The 14231-nt window shown below is 52.5% G+C and overlaps 1 protein-coding gene across 2 annotated transcripts in view; it reads right to left on the bottom strand.

The window, feature by feature from the left end:
* The window catches only part of GRIK3 (glutamate ionotropic receptor kainate type subunit 3), a 229878-nt gene that overhangs the window by 214005 nt on the left and 1642 nt on the right, over positions 1 to 14231 (bottom strand). The window lies entirely within an intron of this gene.

The following is a 14231-nucleotide window of genomic DNA, read 5'->3' as shown; positions in this document are numbered from 1 at the left end:
AAATTGATTATTCCATAAATCATTGTCTCCAGGGAAAAAAATCCCAATTTTTTAAAAAAGAAAATCTTATAAATCTGCCTGAGCCCATGTGAGGGACAGTGTAGCCATTTCAGCTTAATTGTTTGAGAGTTTCTTTGCTACAGCCCTAGAAAAGGAAGTCCCCGAAGCTACTGTTTCCCAATCTAGATGTTCCTTCCCAAACTCCACAAATGGCCATGTCATGTCACGGACAAGATGGATTTACACTGCAGCAGGAAGAAGGTGAGTCAGCCAGAGAGAAAAACTTCCACCGAAGGAGACAGACTCACTTCTTCAGAGACAAAAATCAGATACTAGTCCCTACCCCTACCTTTCCTCCTTACTTACACTTACTCACCTGCCCCATCTAGAAAATGTAAGGTTCCATTCTGACAAGAGACAGACAACTGGCCAAAATGAACCCTGACGGGGGCCCGAGGATAGGGTGTGACAGCTCAGGAGGAGGGGGCTCTCAGAACAGTGGAAGGAGTGATATGGTTTAGCAGCAAGACAAGTAGAACAGAGGTGTAAAGGGTGAAAGGGAACAGACATGGCTTCCCAGCTGGCTCTGCCGTGTGATTTTTAGCTTGTTTCTTCTCCTCTCTGAGCCTCAGTGCCCCTCCCCAGCACCCAGGAGAATGAGAAAGATCCAAGTGTGGGGTTCTGGTCCAAACTGCACGTATCTGATTGTTCAAGGAACCATGGCTATCACTGAAGGTCACCTACATGGACCTAGCAGGAGGCCACTGAGTTACCACCAGGTCCAGGGAGGCTGCTTCACGCCCCAGGCCCTCCACAAGTCCCTTCCCTGTGCACTCTGCAGTACACAGAGTGGACGCGCCACCCATGTTTGGTGAATCAGTGAGTCAGCCCAGAGTCCATGTGAAAACGACAGGAAATAAACACGAGATTACAAACAGCATAAAAATAGCCACATTTCCAAAGCAGATTTTTCTGATTCTCTGAACCCAAGCAGGAGCAGCAAAGAAACCAATCCTTTCTTCCTGAGATCTTTCAAGCCAGGGCTCCTGAAGAGCCCTGCTTTGTTGGTATCATAGCGCACTTCCCCTCTGTCCATTCCAGATCTTTCTGCTGTATGACTGAAAGGTGCCATCTTGTCTCCTACATCCTTGGAGCCTATTTACTTAAATGTCGCTCCGTGTTCAGAGGCACGTGTCAGTTCCTCGGAGTCTATCATCCAAATACTCCTAGGTTCCTATGCTCTTTGGCTTCTAGACCAGGTGTTCCGGCCAACCCAGAGTGCCTCGGTAATGGCCACAAACTACCCCTCTCTCAGAGGTATGCTGAGGCCACTCGGAGTGACTTTCTATCTAGGAGAGACCTTTGTCAACACCCAGGCCAATCACAAGGCTTCCCAGACACATCCAGGTGGTACAGCACCTGGTACTGCTGGGGTTCTTTGGGGAAAACCACAAAGCCGTGACACATTCCATTCCCATCACCTGAACGAAGAGTCGTTTTATTTACTAGCAGGAAATACGGCTCTATTATAGGTATGCAGGGTTCCACAACTCAGGAAATAATAACACACAAAATACTTTTAAGAAATCACATTTAGCAGGATAAAAATACATAACACAAGCCTACTTACCAAATGCAATGTGAAAGATGATGTTGACAAGCTGAGCAAAGATGCTTGGTATCGGGTGTGATATTTGACAATAGAAATGTTCACTCGTTTTGTCATCTGCTACTGCTCCCTAGCAGACAAGCTGTACAAGGCACCAAAGGCTTAGGCACAATTTATGGGGGGGGGGGGGGCGGGGGAGGGATGAGCAAATTCTATCTGTTGCCTTCATTTTTTTCACTGTGAATTGCTTGATTTGAACGACCACAAACGATAGTTCTCACTAGCCTACGTGTGCCTGCTAAACACCTCAGTCCAGTTTATGAACACCAGAATCCTAGAGGAATAGCATTCTGAAAAAGAATGCCTGTTTAGCAAGACCTTGCAATAACCACATCACCCCTGCCAGAAGAGTCAGCGGGCAGATGGCGCCCACTCACTACCCCAGCGCCTGACTGCTCTCCGTGGTGCTGAACACAGAGGTTAGGGGTGAACCTTAATCTCCCCGGCCTCGTGGGAACTTCATAGGGTGGATCTGTTATCTACAAGCCTTTCTAAACACAGACGAATCTGGTTTGTACTTCTCCCTCAATGTGGAAAAATGTTTTATCGGTCTGTTTTTCAGTATTACAAAAATTTAGTCTCTATCTCAAGACTGAAAATGTAAAGCTTCAAGTGTATGTGTGTGTGTGTGCGTGTGTGTGTGTGTGTGTGTGTGTGTGTGTGAGAGAGAGAGAGAGAGAGAGAGAGAGAGAGAGAGAGAGAGAGAGACTGAGTTTTCTTAATATAGTGGAGGTCAGAGACTCATGTTTTCATCTGATTTTCCCATGGCTTCCCAAGGGATGTGGCACAAATCATGTCCCCCATTTGGTCCTCAGTATCCTGATCTGTGATAGGAAAAGAATAGGGACAGGTACTGTACTCCTGTAGTTCCAACACTTGGGGGACCCCCAGTTGTGTTCTGGTTCTTCCATGGACTCAGAGATAGTCCAACAAGGTGACCTTGCCTGGCCTTCTTCAGCACTGAAAGATTTCCTGGAGCCACAGGAGGACACAAGGCTCAGGTTCTCTTGCAACAAGCCAGGGATTCAACCTCTCTGCTCAGCTCTCCCCCAGCCCTCAACCCCCAGGGACCAGCCATAATTCAGCTAAACCTGAGAGTTCACCCATATTTTATTTACTGATTCAATGTTACGAGACAAGTAAAATAGACGGCTGTCACCTCTATTAAACTGGGCAGGAAAAATGGCCATGTAGGCAACAGGCTCTTTCTGCCCATAATGTATCATCTGTTTCCTTGGGGAGGGAAGCAAGGAAGGGAGGGCATGGCCTCAGGGCAGAGCCGGGTTCTGTCATGCTCAAGAGGGGAAGCCCAGGGCCTCACTGCAAATCTGCCCTGGCCTCACTCTCAGCTACACAAATACAGCAGACCAATCAGCACAGTCAGGAATTGGGACCGTCACTTCAACACTTAAGTCTTCAGTTTCCCACTGATCCATTTAACAGGCTTGGGGTAATGAATGGCTGTTGAGCCACAACCTGGGAAGCCTGTGCTAGAGGAGCAAACCTCCAACTGGTCATTTCTTAAAATAACACAAACACATAGAAATATACACATTCACACTCTCAAGAACCCAGTGTGGATGATGCACTCAACCCCAGGGCTAAATGCCCCAGGCTGACTGTCCATATAGCCTGAACACCTCTGCTTTACACAAAGCTGGCATGTAGACCTGTTGTCTAGACATCCTTGCAGGAGTAAGTGATGTGGTGAAGACGGAAAACAGAGAGGCCTGACCTATAATTGGCCACAGTGTAAGCGGCACAACATCCCTGTCTAGCAGCTGTCCTAAGCGGCCAGCCTATTAAGGATGAGTAGCAGAAGTTCTCTTGCTGGGTTCAACAACCCAAGGGAGCTGCAGGGATGCTTAGGGGCAAGTGGGAAGGAGAAACAGGTGAGGTCAGGAAGACAGGAGGACCATGAGCCCTTCTTCAGTTGCTTCTGGAAACAGACACCTTGTGTCTCTCACGAGGAGAATCATCACGGTATGAACCAAACAATGGATATGAAGACCAATCTAGTCCCGGGAACGAAGGATCCACTCCCCTGAATATTCCAGTTCTGCCCAAGCTACTACGTGGAAAAAGTCTTGGTATAGAAGGTGTTGAATTCATGTGTCAGAACACCACAGACATCATTAGAACTTTGACTTTGTAGAAGGCTCTAACAATGCCTTTCATGAAATCTTGTTGACCAGATGGAAAAAATGTTGACCTGAGTAACAGGGCAGGAGTGTGGACTTCCACTCAAATGACTGTATTCATCAATGCATTCATTTATTCAACAGTTATTAATCACCTACTATGTGCCATCCACTGTGCTAGGCGCACCAGATGAAGTGGTGAGTAAGTCATCGGGGTCCCTGCTTATATAATAAGTGCTATGATAAGGGAAATACAGGGTGCTGTGGGGGCCCAAAGAAGTGGGCAGACATGAAGAAAAGCTTCCTGGAGGAAAAGACACGTTTGCTGAAACCTGAAGGATGACTAGAAGTTGTCTGCAAAGAATAACAAGAGTGGAGGCCCCAGGGTGTGAGGGAAGGCACGGTGCCTCCTGGGGACTTGGGTGTTCAGTATAGTGGAGCGCAGAGTGTGTATGAGGCAAGGAGGGATGCAGTATAGGTCTGCCAACCAGGGCATGTCATAAAGGGTCTGAAAGTATAAGGAAGCTAGTGGGGTTTTGAAGCGGGTTAAAGTATAGGATCGTGGATCCATGATTACCGAATTAAGCCAACAGACTCTGACGTTGGTCATTTCCTGCCTAATGCGTCGATGGCAGAAATAGCTGAAGGGAGGGAAGGCGGGCTCATCTCAGGCTCAGATGGCACGAAGCAAGGCAAACAATGGAAGAGGAGCCGCAAAAGCTACACTGTCCAGAGCAGCAATTCCCAGCCCCCACCGTAGTGTAGGCCAATAACCACTTAACCTGTCCACCACAGACCCCCCAGAGGGAGGCCAGGGAGGAAGAAGAGGGTGAAATCCATGCCTACTTCCTGAGGATGTTGAACCAGAAGCAGGCTCTGGTGGTCCAGGAACAACGAGCAAGAATAACTGCCTGAAGGTTCCATGGTGGGATTTACTGAGGATAAATGACAGGTCCTGCCTTTAGGCTCAAAAGATCAACTGCCAAAGGGAAGATGAGAGAAGTTATAGATCAGCAGCGATGCCTGTGAAAAAGACCAGGGGATCTCAAGAGACCGCCAGCTCACTCTAACTCGGCGAAGTGAAGTAGCTGCTGAGAAGGCTGAACTGGCCTGGGTTGTACAAGGAGACACCGAAGCTGAGGTCCGAGGAAGCCAGGCGCTCACTGGGTGTAACACACAAGCAGCACTGGGGTTAGCTTAGCTCTCAACGCCTGGTGGGAAGAACTGAGCATCTCTAATTGGGAGAAATGCCTTTACATTTCCGTAGGGTTGCATGGGAGGATAGGGAGCAGACCAGAACCAGAACCAGTGAGCATGGCTATTGTACCATAAGAGTAATGGACACCATTTGTTGAGTGCTTCCCATGGCTGTGGTCTAAACACTTCATATGCATTAATTCATTTAATCCTTATAACAACCCTGTGAGGCAGATACTATTATCATCATCATCATCATCATCATCATCATCGTTATTATTATTAGATAAATTTGCCCAAGATCACACAGATGGGAAGTGATGGAGACAGGCCTCAAACTCGGGCCAGCAGATTCCAGAACCTGTGAACTTATCCACATGCTAGATTGTAAAAGTGCATTGAAAGCTGCTCTTGTGCCAGGCATACTAATTCTCACAATGAGCCCACGCGGCCAAATCTATTATTATCCCCATTTTGCAGATGAGGAAATCGAAGGCTAAGTGACTTATCCCAAGTGCCAGAGCCTGGACGGGGGAAAAGGTTTAAGTTCAGACAGATGGATCTCAGAACCTATACTCCCAACATCCAAGTTCTATCGCCTTCCCTGGGACTGCAGGGAGACAAGTTTTGGGGAGGGAATTTGCAACAAAGATTGGAGTCAACCGAAACATTCGCAGTAAAGAACAAAAGAGGGTCAAAAGTAGTAAGCTTCTTATCTCGGGTGATGTTCAATCAGAGACCAGATATCCACCTATAAGGGGGGGTTAGGGGAAGGTCCCTCCAGTGACTGAGAACAGTGGTCCTCAAAGGGAAGTGCCCAGAGGAGCAGCATCAGCATTATCTGGGGACCTGTCAAAAGTGTAAAATCCCAGGTCTCACCCCAGACCTACCAAATGAGAAGCTCTGCGGGTGCCCAGCAGTCTGTAGTTTAATGAGCATTCCAGGTGATTTTGGTGCAAGGCTCCGTTGAGAACCAGAGGCCTAAGAATGACCCCTGGGGTCCTTTTCAGCCTAGATTCTGTGATTCTCCACCACAGATAGGAAGTGTGATGCGTGGAGCCCTGGGAAGTCCTTGGCTCCCTGCTCCTGCTTTTCCGCCCAATTGGGCAGGCTTTTTGGAATAGCATATTTCGGTTCTGCAAAGCAGATGCAGGAAGGCTTTGCAGAAGTCTCCCTCGTTCCCATATTTAAAGAGCTCATCCCTGCAGTTGTTCTGAGAACTCTATAAACCCCCTTCCATCGGCAGCCTGTCTGCATCAGTCCCTTTAATAGCGCAAGGCTTAATTGTCTCCTATGGATCGGAACCCTCTTCACACAAACTGGAATCTTAGCTCCTTCTCGCTCCCTTTTTTCCCCTGCCTTCCTTAACCACCATTCAGCATGGCACCAAAGGATTTGGAATCGAAGCTGCCACTCCCCCCGGATCTCACTCCATCTCATTATCTCCGATCTGTATGATCACCATGGGGACTCTCTCCTCCCCAGCTCTTGCCGTGGCCTCATTACTTGATGTCTCCCAGCAGAGCCAGCGGTCTCTATCCCCTGGGGCCCAGCCTCTAGCCACAGACCCTCTCTGGGCCATACTAGCCTGCCCAAGAAGCAAGACTGAGCTCTACATCCAAGAAGGACTGACAAGGATTCTCTGGATCAGTCCCTAAAGAGCATCCCACAACCAGGGTCTCCTCGGTCCTGAATACATGCAAAATGCATTTCAGCTAAAACACTGCACCTGGGAGGAAGAACCAGCACCCCATGGGCTGCAGGTATGTGATAAATAGCAGGCCAGGAGGAGTCTGGGAGCTGACACACAGAAGCATCCCAAAGGGCACCTCTCTCTCCCCCTAATGTGGTGGATAATTGTCACAGGCAGCTGGACCCTACCATTTCCACTACGGGGCATGTGGGTGTGTGGGCAATGGGTAAATAAATGCCAGGTATTGAGCGGCATGGAGTACTGGGCACCAGGGTTGGCACAGGGTACGCAGGAAGCAGACAGCCTCAGAGCTCACAGTCTGATGGGAGGGACATGGCCTCCAACCTTGGAGAATCCTTTCTCTCCCAGCATTTATTAAATATCAAGCACTGCGCAAAGAGCTTCATACACTTTATCATCTTTAATCCTCGCACTGACTCTGTGAAGACGATACTCTAAGGTTCGGCCACAGGAAATTTTTGCAGGTCAAAAACATCTGAATGTAGTCTCAATTAATCCCAATACTTCTATCTTAAAATGAGAAAACGGAGACCCAGGGGTAAAGTGACGCGTCCAAGGTCACGTGGCGCAGACATGTGAGACGCACGGTCTAACTCGGGTCCACCACAGTTCATCAAACCCAAGCCATGCCATTACATGTTGAGGTGCCAAAAAAGAAAACATCCTGTAGGCAACCCCAGCTATGACACGTGAGACATGTACTGACTTCAGAGAAGGGAGAAGGGAGAGGAGGAAAGTCCATCCTAGAATCAATGAAATATATTATTTGGTTCCCCCGCAAAAATTCATTCTGCCTCTTGGTAATGATGCGGGGGGAGCTGGCCTTACACACTCTGGAGCAGCTTCTGGCCTAACGGGGGAGGCAGGACACGCATGCACTAGAGAAAGCCCTAGACAAACCCACAAAGCATAACTACAGCCAAGGCCAATCAGCATTAGTAAACAAGGCACAGAAGTCCAAGGAAACAAGGAGGGGGACATGGGAAAGTGAGCTTTGTGGAGAGGGGAGGGCCAGGTTTGGAGTAAAAGGCAGTGGGACCCTGGACATAACTCCAAAGGAAATAAAATGAGGCAAGGCGGGGCAGAGTGCTCTGTGCTGCCTATAAAAGGTGGCCGACGGGGAATGAAAGCCAAATCAGAATGACCTGTGGTCCTCAAGCCCAACCCCTTGGCCCTCGACCCAGTGTCCCCACTCCCAATCACACTCAGGTAGGATTTCGTCTCTGGGGCACAAAGAGAAGCAGAAGAAAACCGACTCCATGAGCAAACACAGGTACTGGTCCAGGCCAATGAGGCACTTAGGGGCACAACATTTAAGGAAGCACCCGCTCTCGTGGTCAGTCGTGCGAATGCAGGGTCACCACTAGAGAGCCTGCTTCAACTCTGCTCCCTAGCTGCCTCGCTCACCTCACCCCGGTGCTGGCCCTGTGCTGGTGTCAGACCCCCCAAACAACAACAAGAAGAAATGCTGATCTTTGGACAGCATTTAAGCTTTTCTGGAAAGATGTCGTACCTGTTTGGCTCTGTGAGGCAGACAGTATCACCCCCATTTTTACAGAAGGGGAAACTGAGGTCCTGGAAAATACCATGAGCCCTCTGATTGTGCTTATCCCAAATCTGTCACCTCTTTAGGGGCTCTCAGCATGCAGTTTCCGCCCACTTCCAAAACAGTTCCGTCCCTGGAAGCCACCATTATTCCAGCCTCCTGGGTCCCCCAGAAGAAGGAACATGAGGGACAAGGAGAGTAAATTTGATTTTGCCTTTGCTCTTACAGAGGTGGCATGGGGAAGGGTGGACTGAGCAGCTCCTGCACCGACGTCCCCACACCCTACCACAGTGTCTTTTGACACAGCAACAAATATTCCAGGGCCCAGCGTCAGTGGCCTCTGATTGTCCACCTGTCTCAGTGACTGGCAAGGCAGGCTCTATTCGGAAGGGCAGAATGTGACTCTTGCTTAAAAATAAAATGACCATAAAACCTATTAGCCTGGAAAGGATGTTGGAAGGGAGAGGGGATGGGATTGGGGAGGGAAAGGGAGGTGAGGGGAAAAAGAAGAACAGAGAACAATTCGCGACCACCTTCTCTGGCCAGGTCACTGGCTGATGAGGACAGAGGCGAAGACGAGGCACAGACATGGAGCCCTTCCCTCATGGCTCTGATGATGTCTTTGAGGACAGCTCGTGGCTTCCAGGGGGACACGTAGGCTGGAGTCCCCGGAGCAGAAGGATTCCTATGGGTGGACCAGCCATATCCAAGGGAGAGTCCATCCTTTATTTCAGGCTTCCAGGGAAGCACTGGGCAGAGTCCAGAAGCCCGGACAAAGTGAGATGTAGTCAGTGTAAGTGCCTATTGGTGGGAGGGTGGGAAAGACCATCCGTCCTTTTCCGTCCAGGAAGCGTATCTGCCACACAGCTCATCAACAAGGGCTATCTGCTTCTGAAAACTGGCACTGGCAGGGTTAAATGTCACAGAACCTACAGAGCCACCTCCAACACAGGGCCAAACACACAGCCCGGCCCTGTGAGGACACACTCAGCTCCCAGAGCCGTGGGGGTGGGGGTGCTCCATTCAGCACCTGTGCAAACTGGTGGTGCTTCCTCGTCCTCCGCCCTCACGGACCGTCAAACACGCAGGACCCCTGCAGTCAGGCCGACAGGAGTTCTTATCCGTCTACCACTCACTGCCCATGTGATCTTGTGCAAGTGACTTTGCCAAGCTTAGTTTCCTCAACTGCAAAATGGAAATGATGCCCGCACGGCGGTGAAGGTTAAATAAGATGGGGGAGGGAAATGCAGCGGCATTTACTGAGCACTTACTATGCGCCCGCATTACTAGTCAGCGTGTGAAACACCGCGGTGCCTGGCACCTAGTAAGCGCTTCCTAAGTGGGGGTCATTGTTATTGTCGCATTGCTGTGCATTATTTTGATGTCACTCCCGACCCAGGTGGGGTCCCAGGCAGGAGACACAGGGATACCTCGACACAGGCACACTGCCCCCTGGTGCTGCTGTCGGGGAATGGGCACCTGGGAGAACAGCTATTCTGGCGAACAAGACCCAGCCCTGTCTGCACTAGGCCCTGGGCCCATCCATCCATCCAAAGCTCCAGCCCCATCACACCAGCCTCGGGAGGACCAGCCCTGTCCCCGGAACTTCGGTCCTCTCTGCTGCTGCCCAGCCAAATGGAGCACTGGCTCTCGCCTCTCTGCATTCCCTCTGGAGGGTCCACGGCTCGGGCTGAAGCCACAGGAGGCGGGGGCAGCAGTCTCTCACAGAATGGAGGAGGCTTGGCCTCAGCAGATCAGAAACAAACCCAGCTGCTGAGTACCACCAAGTCTCCTCTGACAAGCACACCCAAAGCAGCCTCTGCCACCTTCCCTGTACATGGCCTCGTGCCTCCCCCAAGAGGAGGGAGCGCTGTGATGTCCACAGAGGACTCTGTGCTTCCTGCCCCCTTGCGCCCCCCCACCCCGAGGGGGCTGTTTCCTAGAGCAGGGACAGAGAGTGCCTGCCGGAACAGGAGGACTCAGGGAGGCTCCCAGGCCCCAGAAAGGACCCTAAAAGCAGCCAAGCAACCTTGCATTCCTGAAAGGGTGGGGGGGATAAAGGGCCACCCCTCAAAGCCCTTTCAAAATAGCACATCAGGCTGGACTGGCTGTCAGGCCAGCAACAGGGGAATGCAAATGACCTTGGAGGAGCCTACTCAGGACACAGTGCCTGGCTCACCCTGCATAAGCCACCTCTAAAACCCCCAGCTCATCCTGATGTCAAAAGACTGTTTAGCGCAGTGCAAGGCAGGCATCACGAAGAAATTAAACTCCAGCTTTGAGGAAGAGGGAAGCCCGGGTTGACAGGAGCGGCTGGGCTGGAAAGTGGAGGCAGAAATTGCTCAAGTTAATGCCTTCCAAGGCCCCTCGGGCCACTCCCAGGTCTTGTCTGAAGCTATTTACTTCCAGGGGGGAAAGCCCTATTGATCTTCATTCAGCTCCTGTCTGCTCCTACAAGGCGGCAATGTTTCAGCGCATCACCAGTCACTGTAAGAAATTCCTCATTGTTTTACACACGGCTCCCAAACTCAGGAGACGAATGGTCAGGACCGTTTGGGTGAACTGATCGGAGACAATGAAGACGGGGCTGGTTGGGGAACTCTGGGGGAGGGGGATCTCATTCCCCAGGGAGAGACTGCTGTGACTGCCCGCTGGCCACCCCCGCCCGCCCCCGGCCCAGGTTCTGGGTCCTGAGGCTCATCTGTTCTGCTGTCTGTAGATGCTCAGAGAGTCCAGAGCTGAGCCAGTCCTTCCCTCTCTACCCCACCCCCATCCCCAACACATACACCTGCTTTATGTCTCTGCAGTCATTTGGCTCCCAACCTCCCCCTGGCTGGCTAGAGATCATCACCATCCACCAGGGCTCCCCAGCTGCCGCCACCACTGTCTAGTTCCCTTTTCAAGTTCCAAGCTGGCCCTCGATCCTACCGTATGCATGTAATACGAGGGAGCCTCGTGTAACCATGAAACCTACAGTGGCACAGACAGTCCCCACCGTCTGCACTAAAAGGAACTTTGAAGCCACAGAATATCCCAAACCATCACAGCCAATCCAACGGTGGTTTACAGATGGGGAAACAGAGGCTCAAGGTTGGGGGGAACGGTGTGATTTGACCACAATGGCTCAGTAAATGGGCAGGAGGGAGAGCAGAAAACCCAGGCCTCCTAGCTCCCAGCCTAGGGCCCCTCCACTTCAGCTTCTAGGTCATATAACCAGAAATCCAGGTTCCCACAAAAGGTCACTGAAGCCCATCTGGCTGAGATGATCCATGCATTAAACTGCTTCCCATGAGTTAAGACCAGAATCCATCCCAACAATAATAACGATGATAAGAGTAATAATAAAATGCCGAACAATATGCCTTGAAAACCTTCAATGAGCAACACTTGATAATCACACGCAGATACATCTTTCACATATTCATATAAAATAATCAATGATCATTTTTTCCCGCAGACTACAATCCAATTACTCTCTCTCCCTCGCTCTCTCCCTCGCTCTCCTTTGTTACTTGCAAACCATCCAAGCAATCAATGCCTTGACCTCTCCCTCTGATAGACACAATTACAAAAAGACAGAGCAATGCAATTCATCTATTCAAGACGGATTGTTTGAACACTCTGTCACACCGCTGAGCTATCCATCTCCTTGTCTAAGAGGAAATTTCAGCCCCCAAAAAAGGCACAAAGAGAGGGGGCGGGTACACTGCTCCCAGCCCAGAGAGCCCCTCACACACCTGCAGGAAAACCCTCTCCCAAGCTGGTGTTTGAGGATGCCTGCCTGCTGGAGAATTCGGCTCCAGGAACAGCCAGCTCAGGCACCAATCTCGGGAACCACAAAGCACCCAGCATACTCCCGAACCCCATTTCCAGGACCTCAATTCCTGCAGCCTCAGGCAGAAAACCCTGGAATCCCATGGGTGGATCAGAAAAGGGAGATGGTGGGGGACCCAGCCAAGGCAGTGTGTTTAGGTTCTGCATAAGTGTGTGTGTGTGTGTGTGTGTGCACGCACGCGCGCGCGTGTGTGTGTGCGCTCCCGCGCGCATGGGCCCGCCCATGTCCACTGTGCTTCTCTGGCCCCAGCTAAGGCTCCAGCCCGGACTCCCAAGGATGGAAGTTCAGCTCCCTAGGAAGCTCCAGAGAAGCCCAGAGGCCTCGGAGCCTTCCCATCTTCCATCTAAGCTGGCACAGCTCCGGCGGTCACGTTTGGCATCCACACAGCACCCCAGTCCTCGGGCTGGGAATCAAATGGGGCAGGGCTCTCTGATATAAATGGCTTGGGCCGACATGCTAATTAATCCTGGGGCTTAATACGAAGAAGATTAGAAGAGAGGAGGGCTTTGCCATCCTTAATTGCATTATTACAACATGAACCCAAGAAAGGGCAGGCAGGCTGGGGCTTCCCCTCAGAGCAGTGAAGAGCCCCCAGTGAAGTCAATTTCACAATAAGAGGGGGCAGCTAAGGACACACCATCCTGCCCCTCCTTAGCTCATCCTTCTGGGGCTGTCCTCACCTTCTCCTGACTTCCTGGGGCCCCAAAAACCTCCACCCCTGAAGCTAAGCTGGGAGCATACCCAGCTCCCCGCGTGCAGAGGAAAGGAAACTGCAAGGCGTGGGACGCGCACAGAGCACCTTTTGGGGCCCCTCTCCTTTCTCTCAAGGGCACTCTTCCACGTAGGCCCCCAAAAAGCAGGGAAGGAAGGAGGGAATGAAAGAAGTGCTGGCCCAGGACTAAGGTTGTGCCTGCCCCTGGAATGCTAACCAAACAGGGAGCTGGGGCAGGCAAAAGGGCAGATAGAAGACGTTGCTTGGCTTGCCAAGAGCAGCCTGGGCTGCAAAGGGTTAAGCCTGACTGTGAGGGATGTCCCGAGAGTCGCGTGCCTGGACTCCTCTGCCTCTTCTGCCTCGGGGTGTGAGTCTGCCAGGGTCCCGGGCATGGACTCAAAGACCCCAGCGTGGGCAGCGCTGAGCACCGCGCACTACCCCCACCCGGATATTGAGTTCCAGAGGTTGTGGTATCCAGGAGCGAACCACGAAGACGTACCCCTCAACCCCCCCCCCCCCCCGGATTCCTGACCACCTCCTAGGAAAACCTCAAGTACGGAAACCAAGCCCGACCTCGGTTCCCTGCATCCCCTCAAGCCTCTAGCAGTCCTCTCCTGGAGAAGAGCCACAAGGGGGGAAGGTGGCCCTGGCTCAGCAGAGCTCTGCCCGCCCTGTGCCAGATGCTGGTGGTGGCGCCTCGCGAACCCAGGAGGCCCAAGTCTCCGGCCTGGCGGCAGGCTCCCGCGTGGCCAGGCCGGGCCCAGCCCTGGCGGGCGCGGGCCTGGGCCCCGCAGGGTCTCCCGCACTGCCCAGAGCGCTGCCTACAGGGTGCCTGGGGCGACCACAACAAAGTTAAAGCCCGGAGTAGGGAGTCTCCGGCGAGAAGAGAGCTGAGACGCGGCAGCCCCGGAAAGCCGCGCGCAACCCCGCCAGCCGCCGCCAGCTGCGGAGGGATTTCGGCTAACTTTACAAACCGCTCGCATCCCTCCCGCCACATTCCCGGCCGCGGCGGGCAGCCTCCGTGGCTTCCTTCCCCCCCCCCTTCCCCCCCAGCGGCGAGGGAACGCAAGAGCGACCGGCCGGGGCTGCCCCTCCCCTCCCCCAAGCCACCGGGCTGGATGGGGCACCCCCGAGGCCGAGGGCGGCCGCCGGGAGGAGAGACCCGCCGCCCACCCCCCTTGCGTCCTGCGAAGCCGTCCCTCGCGTCCCCGCCGCGGCCGCTGGAGCTGTTCCCCAGGTGGGGGCGGGGGCCTGCCGGGAGCGAGGAGGAAAGAGAAGTTGGCGCCTTCCCCCAGGGTTCCCGCTCCGCGGAGAAGCCCGCTCCCAGAACTCGGTCTGTGGCCGGTCGTGCCGGCAGTGGCCGGGAAATGAGCCCTCCACTCGGGTTGGGGCTGGAACGCTTCGCTCCTCTCCGCCA

This window comes from Panthera onca, chromosome C1 (assembly GCF_046562875.1).
Source record: "Panthera onca isolate mPanOnc1 chromosome C1, mPanOnc1 haplotype 2, whole genome shotgun sequence".
NCBI classification, from domain to species: domain Eukaryota; kingdom Metazoa; phylum Chordata; class Mammalia; order Carnivora; family Felidae; genus Panthera; species Panthera onca.
Note: the sequence above shows the minus strand (reverse complement) of the source record. Positions and strands in the feature narration are given on the sequence as shown.